This window comes from Ochotona princeps, chromosome 4 (genome assembly GCF_030435755.1).
Source record: "Ochotona princeps isolate mOchPri1 chromosome 4, mOchPri1.hap1, whole genome shotgun sequence".
NCBI lineage: Eukaryota > Metazoa > Chordata > Mammalia > Lagomorpha > Ochotonidae > Ochotona > Ochotona princeps.
Genome location: NC_080835.1, coordinates 29,613,975 through 29,630,835, shown reverse-complemented (window position 1 = coordinate 29,630,835; position 16,861 = coordinate 29,613,975). Strand labels below are relative to the sequence as shown.

The 16,861-nt window shown below is 40.3% G+C and overlaps 1 long non-coding RNA gene across 1 annotated transcript in view; it reads right to left on the bottom strand.

Annotated features, from left to right (window-relative positions):
* Positions 1-5,902: 5,902 nt before the first annotated feature.
* The window catches only part of LOC131480179 (uncharacterized), a 106,353-nt gene continuing 95,394 nt past the window's right edge, over positions 5,903-16,861 (bottom strand). The window contains exons 2-3 of the long non-coding RNA XR_009245300.1: positions 6,670-6,758; positions 5,903-6,104 (exon numbers count right to left, since the gene is read on the bottom strand). This is a non-coding gene — a long non-coding RNA (uncharacterized LOC131480179). The remainder of the gene's footprint in view (positions 6,105-6,669; positions 6,759-16,861) is intronic.

Genomic DNA, 16,861 nt, shown 5'->3' with positions numbered 1-16,861 from the left:
GGGTGTGTGGAGGGGTAAGGCACCAGGTCAGCACATATGCCAGGAGCTTGGGACTCTGGAGGGTGGGGAGAGCTTTGGATCAGCACATCATCTGCTGGATTCTGGAGGCTGGACTGAAGAACCCATGCACTCCTGGGCACAAAGATTGCTGACTGAATAGGGAAAGGAGCAATAGGTTAAGAAGGATCAACATGTAAGTATCTTGCAGGTGAGGAAGGACTAAAGAGGAACTCCCAACAAAAAGGCCACAGTACTTGCAGGTAAGAAAAGGGAGTGAGACCTGGTATTTTGGAGGGGAGAGAACAGAAGACCTTTATGGGTCAGACCAGTGGATCAGCCCACATGAGAGACCTGAGCTAGATTTGTTAGCATGGATCGTTGCTGACCACTACACGCCAGCCCACATAAAAGCTACAGTTGGGGGCCTGCCTGGCAAGGCCAGATCCCAGCGCTTAACAGTGAGTGTCAATACAGGGGACAGGACACAGTAGGTTAGGCCATGACACTAACCAGCATTCAAGAGAACCAGGTCCATGGGATAGATTCTATGGGGGATATGTGGGCAATCTCTGTGGAAATACAAATCCCACTAGTTAGGTTAAGAGTTGGGGTGGTGATGGACTGAGCCAGGCATGACCATGGAACATGCTGACACTCACAGGTACTGGGGCTGGGAACAGGCTGAGTATGTTGAGCTGCAGTACCCACATGGGCACCCTCAAACAGGGTGTGGGGCAGGCCGGGATGCAAAATTCACCAGCCCATACAAAGGCTGAGACAGAGGGGGCAGCCTAAGCCAGGTAAGGGCCTAGCACCTGAGAATGGGCCTAAAGGAGGAAACTCCTCTGGTGGGCCACAGCTCCTACTGGTGAGCATGTGGTCCAAGCCTGGGTGCCCCAGCCGCTAGTAAGTGTGTGGGTTGGTTTTGGAAGGGGGGTAGACTGGGCAGGGTCAAGCAAGCCTTAGACCACTGGTGAGTGATTAAACCAGGCTGGAGTGCAGGTCATGCCAGGCTAGGCTATCACACCTACTGGTTTACATGTGCTAGGGACGGGAGCAGACAGCAGGGCCAGGGTGCAACACCAGCCAACAAGAATTGAGGCTGGAGGCCAGTCATTTTAGGCAGGGCTGCAGCATACAAAGGTAAAGACCTAGATAGGCGAGGGGCTATACCAAGCTGGATCAGAGCAACCACTGGCATGCGCAAATCTGTGGCTGGGAATAAAGGTAGTTGGGAAGCTAAGGGAATGCACTGGATGGATTGTGATTCCCACTGATGAGCCCAAGGGCCAGAGTCAGGGATACAGTCTTGTTTGGACATGGATGTAGTATCCCTCGGCATGGTAGTGAACTGGGTCTGGGATGTGCTAGACTGGACTAGATTGTAGCACTCACTGGCGCTAGAGAGACCAAGGGTAGGTGTAGGACCAGCTGGGATAGGTCTCTGCCCCTGCTGAGCCACATGTGAGCTGTATCTAGGTGTGGACCAGGATTGGCTGAACTGTAGCACCCAACAACGACCAGAATAGGTGAGGGCCAGTCAGGAATGGCCACTGTTCCTGCTAGGACAGGAGGTAGACTAAGTAGGGCTGACCTGTGACCCATCAGGATGTGCAAGATCTGGCATTGAGAGAGATCCTGATGGAGGAGTTTGGGTAACTCCTCTGTAGGGCCACAGTCCCCGCCAGTGAGCAAAAAACTCAAGAGAAGGAGCAGCCCAGACCAGGCCAGGACGTGGTACCTATCGGCATACATTTGGCTCAGATCTGGTGCGAGCCAGGCTGGGCCAGTTCATATCACCTGTTGGCAAATCTGAGAGCCAGAATGTAGTGTGGGTCAGGCCAAGTCAGGCTGCAATACTAGCCAGTCCACATTACAGCCAGGACTGGGGGCTGGTGAGGCTTGGCTAGGCTATAGCCCCCATCAACATGAGGTGGAATTGGGGGCGGGCCTGGCCTGACCAGGCTGCAGCACCCACTGGCAAATGCCAAGGTAAGGCAGGTCATGCCAAACTGGGCTACAGCACCCAACCAGCCCATATGAGACCTGGGCATGGGGGGTGAACCCATTAGGGAGGCTGTACCCCCACACTCCTGCTGGGCCACTACTCCCACTGGTGAGCATGAGAGTGTGACAGCGTGAGACCAGGCCGGGCAAGGCGACAACACCTGGTGGTCTACATGTGAGCTGGATTAGAGGAAAAGCCAGCCTGGGCTGATTGTAACTATGATACAAGCATAAGCTCGAGTGGGCGTGGGTAGGTTGGACTTTGCCACAGCATCAGCTGGCAGATGCTGGCACTGAGGGATAATTCCACTTAGAGAGCACAAGATATGGGAGTGGGCCCGTCCCATTAGAAAAAGAGTGGGTACCTCCCTCCTGAGTAGCCACTCCCTCTGATAAGCATGAGGATCAGCACTAGGGGCAGGCATGGCTAGTCAAATGGTGACAACCACCATGACCAGTGTGGACTGGATAGCAGGGCTGGTTGGGATGAACTGGGCTTCAATGCCCACTGACATGTATAAGAGTTGAATGGGATATGGGACAGACTGGACCAAGCTGCTGTACAGACTGGCAAGAACATGAATCAGGCCAGGGTGTGGGCATGGTGGGGGTTATAGCAGGTTGCTCCCAACTAGGCTATAGCTCCCACTGGTTTGTGTAAAGGCTGAGTGTGTGGTGGGCAGGATCAGGTTGAATGCCTACACCCAATGGTTTGCATAGAAGACAGGGCTGAAAGCAGAACTGACCCAGAAATTGCATCTACCAGTGTGTATATAGGTTGACTGGGGTGATGAACTGTGTCAGACCCTGTATTGGGAAACACACACGAGAATCAGATCTGGGATCACCTCAAATGAGGTTTCTTTGGCGATTCTTCCCCATGGAAACTAAACCACTAGACTCAGAACTCCAACCCTGGAGAAAAGAGTACTGCAGGTTCCATGGTCTGACCATGGGGTGTACCTGTCAGAGCTGAGTCTCTTCAATGGTTTAGATGGAGCAGTAGACAGCATATCCAGGTTCACAAAGAGGATATGGCGGTATATTGGAACCAGCAGGGGATATGTGGCACCATAACAGAGGACAAAGGCCAGAACAAATTGGTCAACTACCCTAGCCAAGCACTGCCAGTGAATCTGGGCAAATGGAGACTCTAAGGTGGACCATGTCAGCCAGTGGATTCTGGAGATATTTCATTGTGATTGGAGTAGTGAGATCGGCAGCAATTCAGAACTGCTGAACTATCAAAATCACTTGAGCGGGACCTTCAGAGCAAGCCCCACATCAGGGACCCTGGGATGGTTGGCTTTGGTTTCTCCCTTTATCTCCTCCTTTCCCCCAGATTCAGCCAGGAAAAAAGAGAATGTGTAAACAATGGTCTCATCCACTTTCCTCTAGTCATTGACCCTTCACACCCTAGTCAACTATAAAAATCATCACAACATAAAATTTAAAAATACATATAATAAGAAATTCATATAACTCAAGAGCAACAAAAATTAATATAACTCAACCCAATTAAATTTTTAAATGAGCAAAAGACCTAAACAAACAATTCTTCAAATAATATTATAAGTGGGCAACAACTGTATGAGCAGATGCCAACATCACTAATCACATGAGAAATGCAAATCTAAACTACAATGAGCTATGACCTCACACCCAACATGATGGCCATTATCCAAAGAAGGAAGCATTACAGGAACTGGCAAGGACACAGAGAACTTGGAACCCTTGTGCTTTCTTAGTGGGAGGACAGCTATTAAGAACAGCATGGATATTCTTAAACATAAAAGTAGAGCTACATACTACACAGCAATTCCACTTTTAAGGGATATATAGAGAATTCCAAGTAAAATCTTGAAGAAGTATTTACACAGCTGTGTTTCTCATAGCATTAGTCACATCAGCCCAAAGGTGGAAGCAACCCAAATGCTCACTGACACTGAATGGATAAAGAAGACATGTTATGTGCCTTGGAAAGAAGGTCATCTTGTCCCATGCTTCACAAAAGATTAACCTTAAGGACTATGCTGAACGAAGCAAGCTGGTCACTAGAAGACACACAGTGTTTGGTTCCTAATGACAGCAAGTCTTGCGAGTTGTCAAAGCTGTAGAAACAGAACGTTGAAAGGTGATTGCCAAGGACTGGGAGGCAAAGGAGGAAATCAGCATTTCCTGAGCCTGGAGTTTTGGTTTTGTGAAATGCAAAAGGCCTGGAGGTCTTTTTCATAATGATGTCAATATACTAATGATGCTGAACAGCATACCTGACGGTGGTTAAGAGGGCACACTTAATGTGTATTTTATATATCAATAAAAATGAAATAAATTGTAAAAAATATATAAGAATATTTTTCTGACTACTCCATTCCCATTGCCAATTTCCTAATTCAAGGACTCATCATTTCTTGAGTCATTGTTTCTCCTTCCAGCCATCCTAGTCAATGGTCTTTCCTGCACAATATGGCAGAAGACATTTCCAAGAAAAAAACAAAATCTTGTCACTTCTCAGTCCAAAAACTCCTACATGTAGTTTTATATGTGATACAATGAAAATTAAACTCCTTGAGGAGGTAATATACAACCCCTCTTTAGTACAACTTCCTTTTACTTTGCACACTGCACTTTATTTATAAATCACATGGACTTCCTAAAGCTTACTAACACCCTCCACACCCACCTTCTTTGCAGAGTGAGATGCCCTTCCTTTCTGCATGTTGTATCATGATTTCCTTCTAGTCCCTCAGTTTCAATTTATACTTTACCATGTCTTTGCAATTTTGGCCTAACTGCAGAGTGCTATCTCTATATTTGTTGAGTTTCTTCATAAATCTGCTTTCCCTGTAATGGTAACTCTGAAAACAAATCAAAACTTTAAATATTTTGAGATCTACAGGGTATGGCCATACAGCCTTTTTTCAAAGATGCAAGGCATATTTTATAGAAGGTGGGACTACATGGCTTACTTTCTAGTATACGAAGATATTCTTCAAAACATAACTAAAGGAAATATTTGCTATTACAGAGATATGAATCCCAGCCATCCTTTTGATGCTCGTCACTGACATTATGAACATAAAAATAGGTACACCAGATTCATTTTTAGAAACTGTCACAACATGATTTTTTTAGCAAGGTGACACTGACACTTTGACCATGGAGAGGGAGATCTGTGTTGTTTCCCGTGAAACCTTGGAGGACTTGGGACTATGGAAGAATTACAATCTATGACCTGCAAGACAAGATCATAAAATGTGACACAACTTCTACCTGGTTCTTTCAAGATGCCCCTTTGTTGGACCACCATGCTGTGCAAATCACCAATGGCCACACTGAGCTGCCCTGTCTTAGTGAAGCCAGTGTGATTCTAGCCTGTCCAGACATGTGAGTGAAGACAATTCATAGGATTCCAGCCAACATTTCAACCAGAGTGCTGCTGATTTTCCAGCTGAGTTTGCAGACTTCAGGGAATAGAAACAACCTGTTCATTCTGTGCCTTTCAAAATCTAAGCTCACAGAATCTTAATTGTAATGCTACGCTGTTGCGTTTATGCCACCATTTAGAGAGGTTTAGTATGGAACAATAGAAAAATGATATAATAGATATTGTTACACCATTATTTTTGTACCAATCCCAGAAAAACCTTAATGCCCAGTTAGAGAACATAAAATTTTCTAAGAGAAAATAAAGGTTTGAATAGGACTGGTAGTTCTGTAGGTACTTATACTTTATTTCCTCCTTAAATACTTTCATTTTCTTAAGAAAAAAAATAATGGTTTTGAGAAGTCCAGAAGCAATAACACAAAGCACTTCTACTGTCAACATAGCAATCCTCAAATGCATTTGACAATGGACTGTTTTTTTCATAACGCGCAAAATGTTCCCAAAGAAAGCACTCTTCATAAAACTGCCTAAAATACTAACCTATATTAAACTCACCAAACCAAACAACCTCAAATGTTGTTCTATCATTTTGTTGCTAAGGCCCTGCACTCAGGAACAGTAGCCTCAATAGCATAAACCAGTCCATTTTGGTTAGAAAGCCTGTCAGCACACTGTGCCTCCTTTGGTAGTTATTATAGGAATGTTGCATCTTTGGGGTAAAACGAAGACAAAGGAGAGGCCTTTTGAGAAGACCAAATATATCCAGCTTCCTTAATAAATGATACAGACCTCCACTCTGCTGAACTAATAGAAACATGGTAATAAATGACAGCCGTGAGTACATTCAAGAAAGGGAAGGAAGGAAAAATCGAGACACCTACTCAACAAGGGGAGACTACATATCCAAGTGGTGAAAACCCTTGTTTTTCCTATGTAGATAGTTTTTATTTCAATATAAAAAGGAATTACAAGCCAGGGCAGGAAAGCACTCCTCTGATGGCTCAAATCCTCTTGGCTGTCCATAGGGATGGTGTCATTGAAATTGGTAAGTCTGTAATGCTTGCAGCTTCAGACTAACGTGGTATTTTCATTTCTCAGATTTCACACGCACTTGTATTATTAATGTTCTGCACCAAAACATCAGAGCCTTGCTCTTTCAGTGTGATTTGATACGAATCAGAGGCAAGATAGGCCACAGGTTTATCCACTGTCTCAAACCTATGGGGCTGGCTCACAGTAAATATTACCTGAGGAGGGGAGAGAAAGAGACCCACCTAGTGACAGCTTTCCTGACAATCAAGCCCCTCTCAAATTTTCTGAGCAAAATCCATCCTGACAGTTGAGAGAGAGTTAAGATGAAATTCTACAGGTTAAAAGGGACAAAGTAAAATAACATCAGTTTAATCTCAGACATTAGTTGACTATCACCTCAAGATTACCTTTCATTTAAAAATTAAGAGACAAGTTAGAAGACAGAAAGCTCCTATAATTAGTCTAAACAGATGTGAATTTGATGGTTTTTTTTTTTTTTTTAATGTCTCATGAGAGGTATGGGTACCCCTTACTTTATTTTTTTTTTAATTATTTATTATTTAACTTCAGTAATTACATTGTATTATGTGACACAGTTACATAGATACTTGGGTTCTCCCCACCCCTCCCCAAACCCTCCCACCATGGTGGATTCCTCCACCTTGCTGCATAACCACAGCTCAAGTTCAGTTGAGATTTCCCCATTGCAAGCGTATACCAAACATAGAGTCCAGCATCTTATTGTCCCGTCAAGTTCAACGGCTTCTTAGGTATACCCTCTCTGGTCTGATGACAGAGCCAGCAGAGTATCATCCCAGTCAATTGAAAGCTCCAACATACCATCAGCAAAAATTTACATCATTATGGAATTAATTGACATAGTAATGAATAACCAATATGTTAAAAGTAAATGCGGGTTCCCAGCCACCTTCTGTGACCACCTCACCTATACTTCAATTTTAGTTTATACACAACATATAACATTCAAAACATAACATGTTATAGGTGTGATTCTGAGCAAATCAGTGCACCTCTCAGAGACTGTATTAAAATTAAAGGCAATTTCATTAAAGTTTACTATAAGTTACTATGTACATGTAACTTATGTATAGTTGTGTATATGCATACACAAGTAAACATACATATTGACGTGTATGTATACATATTTGTATGTATTCCCATATGATATCGATATTACAAAATGTTTGGCTTTTATAGTCAGCAAGTTAATATTTTCAGGATGTCTATAACGTGTAAAGAAAAAATAGTTATGTTCAACATGTTACTCTACTAATGTAACTGCATAATTTTGTCCACATTTTTAAAAGTTACAATCTTACCTAGCACCCACAACTAGTTCCCATGAATTACATCTGTGACTTATGTATTATTTTCCCTTATTATAGGATGAGAAAGTTATGACTTATTAAGGACAAATCACTTACTCACAGTTTCTAGTAATAAATAGTGGGGTATGATTCTATTCTAGTAAGTTGGAGTCCAAAAACCACATTTTGAGAGATATGATCCTTTTAAGAGTCTATATTAGAGCATCCTAGGCTGTGAAAATAATTGCGAAAACTTAACGAGAGTTCAGAAACCATCAGCGAACAAGTATTTGTGTTCTGGGATCCATAGAAATTCTTCAGTTGTTCTGGCCACCTCACTCAGCTATCTTCCCATTCTGCATCAATGATTTGCTGCCACAATAATATTTAGTAACAAATGAAAGCAAATTCCCCCCTCTCTCGCACACACACACACACACACACACATGCACGCACAAGCATTTGTTGCTCACATGTCTGAAGTTATCTCACTTTTGAGTTGGTAGTTCTATTGATCTACCTGTGCATCTGACTGAAAAAAGAATGGTATTGGCTTGAACATAGTGACCCAAGTGTTTATGAGCAGGCAGTGTGTCAATGTTCCTGGTATTCTTGTCTCTAGCAGTCTATCTGAGGTGTATTTATAAACAAGAGACGAAGCTCAAAAGCAAAAGCAAGTCCAATTACACATTTCTTTTGCTTGCCTCATATTTGCCAATATCCAACTGGCAAAACTGATTCACAAGATTGAATTCAGTGGCAAAGGGGGATATGAAAACAGGAAAATATAAAATCTTCTCTATCTTTCCCCTTTGGAATGGTCAATGCCTCCTGGTTAGTGATTTTTTTTTTTTTTTCAAAAGACTAGAAACTAGGTTGAGTCCCAAGTGAAATGTGAATCCCACTTCCCAAATCTCTCAGAGAATGCAAAGGGCCTTTCCACAAGCTATCTTTGATCAAATCAAAAAGCCAATCCCCATCTCTGAGTCTCCATTTTATTATGAGAAAGCAAGAAGACAGTACGCTGAGATATCTGCCTATCAAAGAGGGGGAGGAAGAGGCTACTTATCACTTTTCTGATGGCTATCTGTCTTGGGCAAGCTAGACAGGATTAGAATCCCAGCCCACGATTGTGACCTGCTGTTGTAGTTTTTTTCTTTTCTTTTTCTTCTCCCTTAAAATTGTGCTTAAAAAGCACTCCTTCTTTTTGTTTATTTTTTTTATTTTATAATACAATTCAATAGGCTCTGGAATTTTCTTTTTCCCCTCCACACTGATGTCTTCTAGATTATTAGTATATCTCCCATCTATTATAGTAGTATAGTCCTTACTAAGCAGAAAGACAGCACTTCTATAATTTTCTTGGGACTTTCTGTCTTGAAAGCCCCCTTTCTGATGCTGTGGCAGAAAGTTTCTATGTTTAATATCTTGAATAAATTTTGCTTTGCTCACTGAAATGGCCAGCATTAAAATTTTTCTTTCATTTTTGTCTTTTCCCATGGAATTCCCAGTAACATAATCATTGTGTTGTTTTCAATAGCATATGACTGCTGAATGGACAATTTAATCAAGCAAGATAAAATACAGTCTAAGACCAGACTACAGCAATAACTCAAGAAAAAATGATATTGGTTTGGAAACAAAGTTTATAATTTCAATATACACAAATGTATAAAAAATTTGAAGAAACTATAATTAAAAGATCAATTTATTTGTTGAAAAGTTTTGGAATCTCTGCATATATAGGACTTGATAAAGTTCATGGAAAATACATGTTATGAAAAAGAAAACTATGTGAATTTCAAAATTCCTACGCCCAAATAAATTTATCTCTTAATTTCATTTCCACAAAATTTTTAAGCATTCTTGTGCTAAAAAAAGAAATACATTTACAAAGAAATATATTGTAAAATGAGAAAATTATTTAATGAATCGATTGTAAAAAATCATACTTGTCAAAAATGCATATTGTTTCATGATGGAAATTTAAGAAAGACATAAATGTGTATATATATATATATATACATACATACACACACACAATAGGATTTCAGGTGACTTTTTTTTCTAAAGGCTTTTCTATATAATTTTTATTTTTATGTATTCTTGTTTCCCCATTGATCAGGCATTCTCCCTTTCAAACCCAGTACTCTTTATGGTGAATCCAAATATCCTTCACACATCTGACTGTCCTGAAAGAGCTCTAATGACACTTGGTAAATTGGAATTTCAGCCATGTAATGCCTGATTTTCAGTGACGAATGGGGAGGGAGATTGTAGTGTTTCACTTTAGGAAAATTACTTGTGATGTATCTATATTAATTTTCCACACCCATCAGCTATTTTACACAACCAGAAATTAATTTTTTTCTAAAATTCTAAAAACTAGAAATTTGAATTCAAACTGTCAGTAGGGTTGGTCTGTTCTAAAGTGTGTCTCTTTGACTGGTAGACAACAGTCTCTGTGTCTTAATGTGGTCTTTCGTAATGGTGTGTGTGTATTCTGATCACTTCTTTAAAAATTCTGTAATAGATTCTTCTGGCCAACTCATGACTTCATTTTAACTTAACTACCACTTTAAATAACTTATACCTGTCAGGATTAATTAAGAAGAAGCTTTATGGAGAAATTATTTTATTATTCTAAACCTTGGCCATCATCCACACTTTCAGGATGATGCCCTTTATTTGAGAATACAGAGACTTTTATACCCCAAAAGAACGCAGATATCACACAAAGGCTTTCATTAATTCTTATCTTATGCTAGAAATTCTTAGAATAATTGTTCTTATGTTAGTAAAGCTAAAAAAAAAGTAAGAGAGAAAATATTGACATAGCGTCTTGCTATGCTTTGGTCTGTTATTTACAACTCAAGGAAAGCACAAGAAGAGATAGTGTTGAAGCCAGGGATGCTCTCTTCTGTTATTTTTAACCAGAGAGAGGCACAAAGGAAAGATAGCACCATGGATTTTGGTCTGCCACTTGGTGATCCAAGGTTAGACACAAGCCCAGGTGTTCCTGCCTTGTGAATAGCTCCCTTGTCCACTGATGCACTCAGCTCCTTCAGATCTACAAATGTAATTACATTCAGATTTAGAAAGAATTATTAGGACTTCAATACATGAATAGGGTGGAAGGAATAATTTAGACCATAACAATATTTCTCTTGGTAGCGATTTTCGAGATTGTTACAAATGTGGCTGTGGTCCAGTTGACATACTGGTAATGACACAAATATTTGGGGGTCTTTCCTAAATAAATGTGTGTGAATGTGCTTACCTGAGAAGAACTTGTAAAGTTTGAGGAGTCCAAGATAGAGGGAGGTAGAAGAGAAAGAGCCTAAGAAAACAGTCAAAAGCAGGCAAGACATGGCCCAAGAAATGGGAAGAAAATCAGAAAATGGTTTGAAAATTCCAAGGATGGTTATCAACAGTACCAAACGGTAGGTCCCAAAATGTGTCCTACAATCCTCCTCAGACTCATCTCAGATTTTTACCTCTAACCTTCAGTCAAGTCCCACTCTGAACCACCATGAATCCCACCTGTAATCACAGAAAATAGCTGCTCAACTCTACTACAAGGTTTCCCAGAATTTGACACCAACCCCATTCAAACTTTGGAGTGTCCTTTCATGCCTCTTAAAACTCCTTAGGAATAATGACATAGCCCTTGCATACTGTCCCAAAACTTGGTGGCCTTCTTTTTTGCACGTTATGGCTTCAGAGGGATTTCCTTCCCATTTACCCTGCCCATCTGATTCCAGATCATTGCAAAGACAATGTCACCCTTGGCAAATTTTCTAGAAGACGCTGATTTCTATAAGTTTATCTACTGAATGGGGCTGCATATTCTTTAGCAAAAATCTTAAATCCTTTTATTTATCTTTGGTGTTCTGCCATGGTTTCTGGTATATAGCAGATGTTTTTAAAAAGGCTTTTTGAATGAATTAACTAATGCTGTTTTGCAGCAAACAAAATTAAGTAAGAATTCAGCAACTGACATTTCAAAATGTCGATGCTGCTGACTCATCAGTTTGGGGGAAGAAATGAGTTTCTTTGATGACTTAGTGGATTTCACAGCTGTCAGATGTGTTGTATTCTCTTTAATGTAATCATTTATTACAAGGAGAGACAGTTGCTTAGGATTCAGGTATTTGTGTACAGTTGGATTATTATGTCTAGACATTAATATTGCTCTGTCTGTTGATATTTTATTTCAGGGTCACCAGGAAAATAACCATCATCATGCCCCATTTGTGCTTAATTTGAACATTTGGCAGAATAATTACTTGCACCACACAGTGTTTTTTGAAGTTTTAGGACTAATTTGTTTGATTTTTGACACCAAAGATATTTTTCAAATATATTAACATCCAACAAATTATTACTTCATATTTTAATCCTTTTAACATTCTTAACATTTTGTTAGTCTCTGAATCTTGATGATGTATCGTAGCTTGAAGGCTTATAGCATGTAAAATTTTTCTAAATGTTTTATTATAGTTAGGTGTACAAATGATGCATGGTATGGCTTTTTTCCAGACTTCCATCAAGGATAAATTGAAATTTTATTATGAAGTAGGGTGTTAAGGCATTCATTACATAACAACTCCCTGGAGAGATCATGAAACATCTCTACTATGAAAAATGTGCACGTTTCAATTTTTTGAACTAAAATAAACATTTTAACTTCACTTTTTACATGAAATTTTTGAATTACTCTTATAAATCATACTTTTCAAAATTTATGTATGCCTCTCAACTAGGATGATTCCTACTGAAACACTCAAACACAAAGATCATTTTCAATGACACATCAAATGCTGTCAGATCCAATGTAAGAACAAGCCTCATTTCCTCAATTAGGAGATCTGGACTCTAACTGCAGGCATTCAAATCTTGATTATATTTAGTTACTTGATCATTAAAAAGTCCTCTATGCCTTTTTCTATATTCAAAATAAATACAGAGGCAGGCAAGCAGCATCGTGACTTAGACCCTACATTCCATATGGGAGTGCCTGCACTTGAGTACCGGTTCTATTTCTGAGCCCAACTTCCTACTACTATGTATACCAGGAGGCAGATGATGTGGACCTGTGCAGGTGGATCCCTGAAACTCACATACGAGACCTAGATGGAGGTTCTGATTTCTCAGTTCATCTTGGCCTAGTCCCAACTGTTGTGGACATTTGGTGAATAAAGCAGTGGACAGAAAAGATGCCTTTCTCTCTCTTTCTCTCACTCTTTCAAATAGTTAATCTTCACCAAGAAAAAATAAAAATAAATAAGAAAGAGCAACCAGAATTGTGGTGTGGTAGAGTCACCACCTGTGAGGCTGGTATCACATACAGGTACTGGTTTGAGTACTGAGTGCTTCACTTTCAATCCAGTTCCCTGTGAGTGTGGCTAGTGAAGTAGCACAGGATGGCCTACATGCATGCCACCACCCATGTGAGAAGCCTAAAAGTCCCTGGCTCCTGGATCCAGCCTGCCCCAGCCTGGGTTGTTGTCGCCATTTGGGGAATGAACCAGCAGATTAAATACCTCTTTCTCTGCATCTCTTATCAATCTCTCTCTCTGTATCTCTCTCTCTCTCTCTAAATTTGCTTTTCAAATAAAGAAAAATAAGTATTAAAAACAAAGAAAATGAATATGAATTGAAAATAGGCTAGAGAAGCTATGTCTCCAGCCTACCGAGTATAAATGGCTGGGCCTTTACACTGTAAGATCTAATCAAGCACCGGAACGGCACCAGATGAGAAAGGCCTTGGAGGACCAAAGAGCTGAAACCTCTTAGCAGCTGTACACCTGAAACTAGAAGGCAAGTCCTTCCATAAACATAGACCTAAGAAAGCATCTCCACATTTGTCACAGTGGTCATTGTGTCGATAGGCTAAGGAGGAGCTTGGCTCAGAAGGATTCTGAGAAAGTGTTGGATTTCAAACAAGCTGAGGAGAGGTGTCAATACTACTGAATTATCCACGAGTCTTGAACAAGGAGATGAGGCCTACCTGTCAGAAGTTTGTTCTACAGGGTTATAGTGCTTATTGCAATGGTTCCCCAACTCTGACAACTGGTTCTTTATTTCTTCTTTAACAATTTCTTTCAGGCAGGAGGGCACCACCCTCAGGATTCTACTGCTTTCTAAACACTGTGTTCTCTGCACCATGTTTTTTTTATAAAGGAAGAAAGTTGTGAACTGTTCAGAAGTCCCATTTTCACAGAATCATAAATGCCTCACCTACCAGACTATTCTCACTTAAGATTCTGGGCATCCTTCCCAGAACTTTAAATCCACATTTTTCCCAGGGGCAGAATATAGTCTAGACCAAGAAGAGTGAGAGCGGGATTTAGAGAGAACCACTAATCATGTACACACACATTATTTCAAAACGGCTTTACAGAATCTTAAAACAAATTAATGTGGCCAACTTCTGCTAAGAGATTTTATCTAAATAATAGTATGCGATGAAGAGTAATACAATATAGACAGCACAATTGTACCAAAGGTTTTGCAAAAAGGAAAAAAAAGAAAAACGAGTCTTTGGAAAAGAGTAATGTGCTTTCAGGGGACAAAATGAGAGTTACCATTCCAAACAGGTAATGGATCATTTAGCATTTAGGTGTTTCCTTGTTTTGCAACTGTGCTCTCAGCGGTAGCAATCTGTGATTTAGTAATAGGGCTCATTTTTGCTGTCCAGCGCATTTCATTTATGGGTAAGCACAGTGAAAATTCAGACTGTGTTCAGCTGCACCTGTCACAGAGCAGGAAGGCTGAGCAGCTGATGGCAGTATCTAGTGTCATCTCTCACCTGGTGGCAGCCACCTGTGGTGAAGTAAATCTCCTAGGAAGAAGCTGAAGGTCTCAACTGTGATTTTAAAGTCCTGAATGCATAAAAGAAATAGTTTAGGATGGTGACATCTGAATTTCTGATTTCAAATGTCAGCTTATACTTTATCTTCATGAGGCGTAACCCTCATGCTCATGAGTAGTGCCTAGGACAGAGTTGGGTTGTCAGTTCTATAAATGCTTGTTTAAAAAGGCAAAATTGCTCTTTTTGTTGTTTTTGACCTTGAAGGTCATCCAAAACAGTCACCATATTTAAGATCAATACATCCGGCTGGTGCAGTAGATTCACAGGCTAATCTTCTGCCTAAAGTGCCACCATCCCCTTTAGGCACCAATTTGAGTCCTAGCTGCTCCACTTTTGACCCAACTCCCTGCATATAGCTGATGAAAATAGCAGGGGATGTCACAAGTTCTTGCACCTCTGCACACATTTGGGAGACCTGGAAGAAGCTTCTAGCGCCTCACTTCAGATCAGCTCAGTTATTGCCACTATGGCTGCTTTGGGAGTGAACCAGCAGATGCAAGATCTTTCTCTTTTCATTTCTCCTTCTCTATGCATCTGCTTTTCCAATAAAAATAAAACAAATCTTTTTTAGAAAAATCTTAATAAGAAAAAGAACATCATGCTCCATAAATTAAATGTTCTTTTTTTTTTTTAAAGATTTATTCATTTTATTACAGCCAGATATACACAGAGGAGGAGAGACAGAGAGGAAGATCTTCCGTCCGATGATTGACTCCCCAAGTGAGCCGCAACGGGCCGATGCGCGCCGATCCGATGCGGAATCTGGAACCTCTTCCGGGTCTCCAACGTGGGTGCAGTGTCCCAATGCATTGGGCCGTCCTCAACTGCTTTCCCAGGCCACAAGCAGGGAGCTGGATGGGAAGTGGAGCTGCCGGGATTAGAACCGGCGCCCATATGGGATCCCGGGGCTTTCAAGGCGAGGACTTTAGCCGCTAGACCACGCCGCCGGGCCCAAATTAAATCTTCTTGATCCTGATTCCCAACAGCCCATAAGAACAATCTAAGTCAGCCAAAACAAAGGTATCCAGCAGGGTCTCTATGTAACGTTTCCCAACTCAGAACTTTAGAAAGCTATTCAGTTCATAGCTTAAGAATGTCAGATAATCCTTACGACAATTCCAAACAGTCAATTGGATTCTTTCAAATGACACATACATATTCAGCAATACCTTCTCATTTCCAGGCAAGAAAAAAACAAGGAATGCTTACTGACTACAACGCCAGCAGATAGTCTGAGGCCACCTGGGCTCTGGAGGTTGAACAACTGAGGTCTGTGTTCTGTGATTTACTCAGCAGAGCTCTTTGCACAGCCAATAAGAACTTGGCATTAGACATTTTGATATTAGGAAACCTGGGTTTGAAGGCCCTCCAGAATCATGATTCACTATCTATTGTGGTCTACTATCACAATTCATCTCTTATCTTAACATATATTCTATGTACCTATCAGAAAATGCCTATAAACATATTCTAAGACTGTTCTGACCCCAGGGATTAGTTGTTATTGGACATACTGTAGCCTATATCACATTGCAGTACTGTTCGTCTTCCAATTGTTTGTCTACCTTGACGGATTGTGAGATTCCTGAGGTCAAGCAAATATTACTCATCTTAACATGTCACACAAGAGGCTATTTGAATTAAAGTTTAGCTCCTTTGCATTAACTTCTTAAAAGGAAATGATAAAGGGAAACACTGTTCGGATATTAAAATATGAAGAGCATTTCTTAAAGATAGAACTCTTTCATTCATATTTAACTGAGAAAATTAGATAAACAAGTCACCAAAAATGTTAATAGAAACAGAAAATGTCCAATTTCAACAATAATTAGGAAGGAAAATACAAACTAATTAACAATTTTGGGACTGGCAATACATACACACACACACACACACACACACACACACACACACGTTTGTTGAGACCATATAAACAACCACTCCCACAGAGTATTGGCAATTTACATTGAAAATCTTCAGAGAGTGCATACATATGAATCTATATGTATATATGTACACATGCCTCTATATGTGTATGTGTGTTCATTTTTATTAAAAATATCCCCTAGATGTGGGTAGGGATATATATATATTTGCTTTCATAATCCTACCTCTAGTAAAAAAAAAAGTCAGAAATGCAGGTGAAATTACGTATTTCTGAAATATTCCATATAAAATTGGAAAACAAATGAAAAAAGTTTGTTTAATGACAGAAGAGTGATTACATCA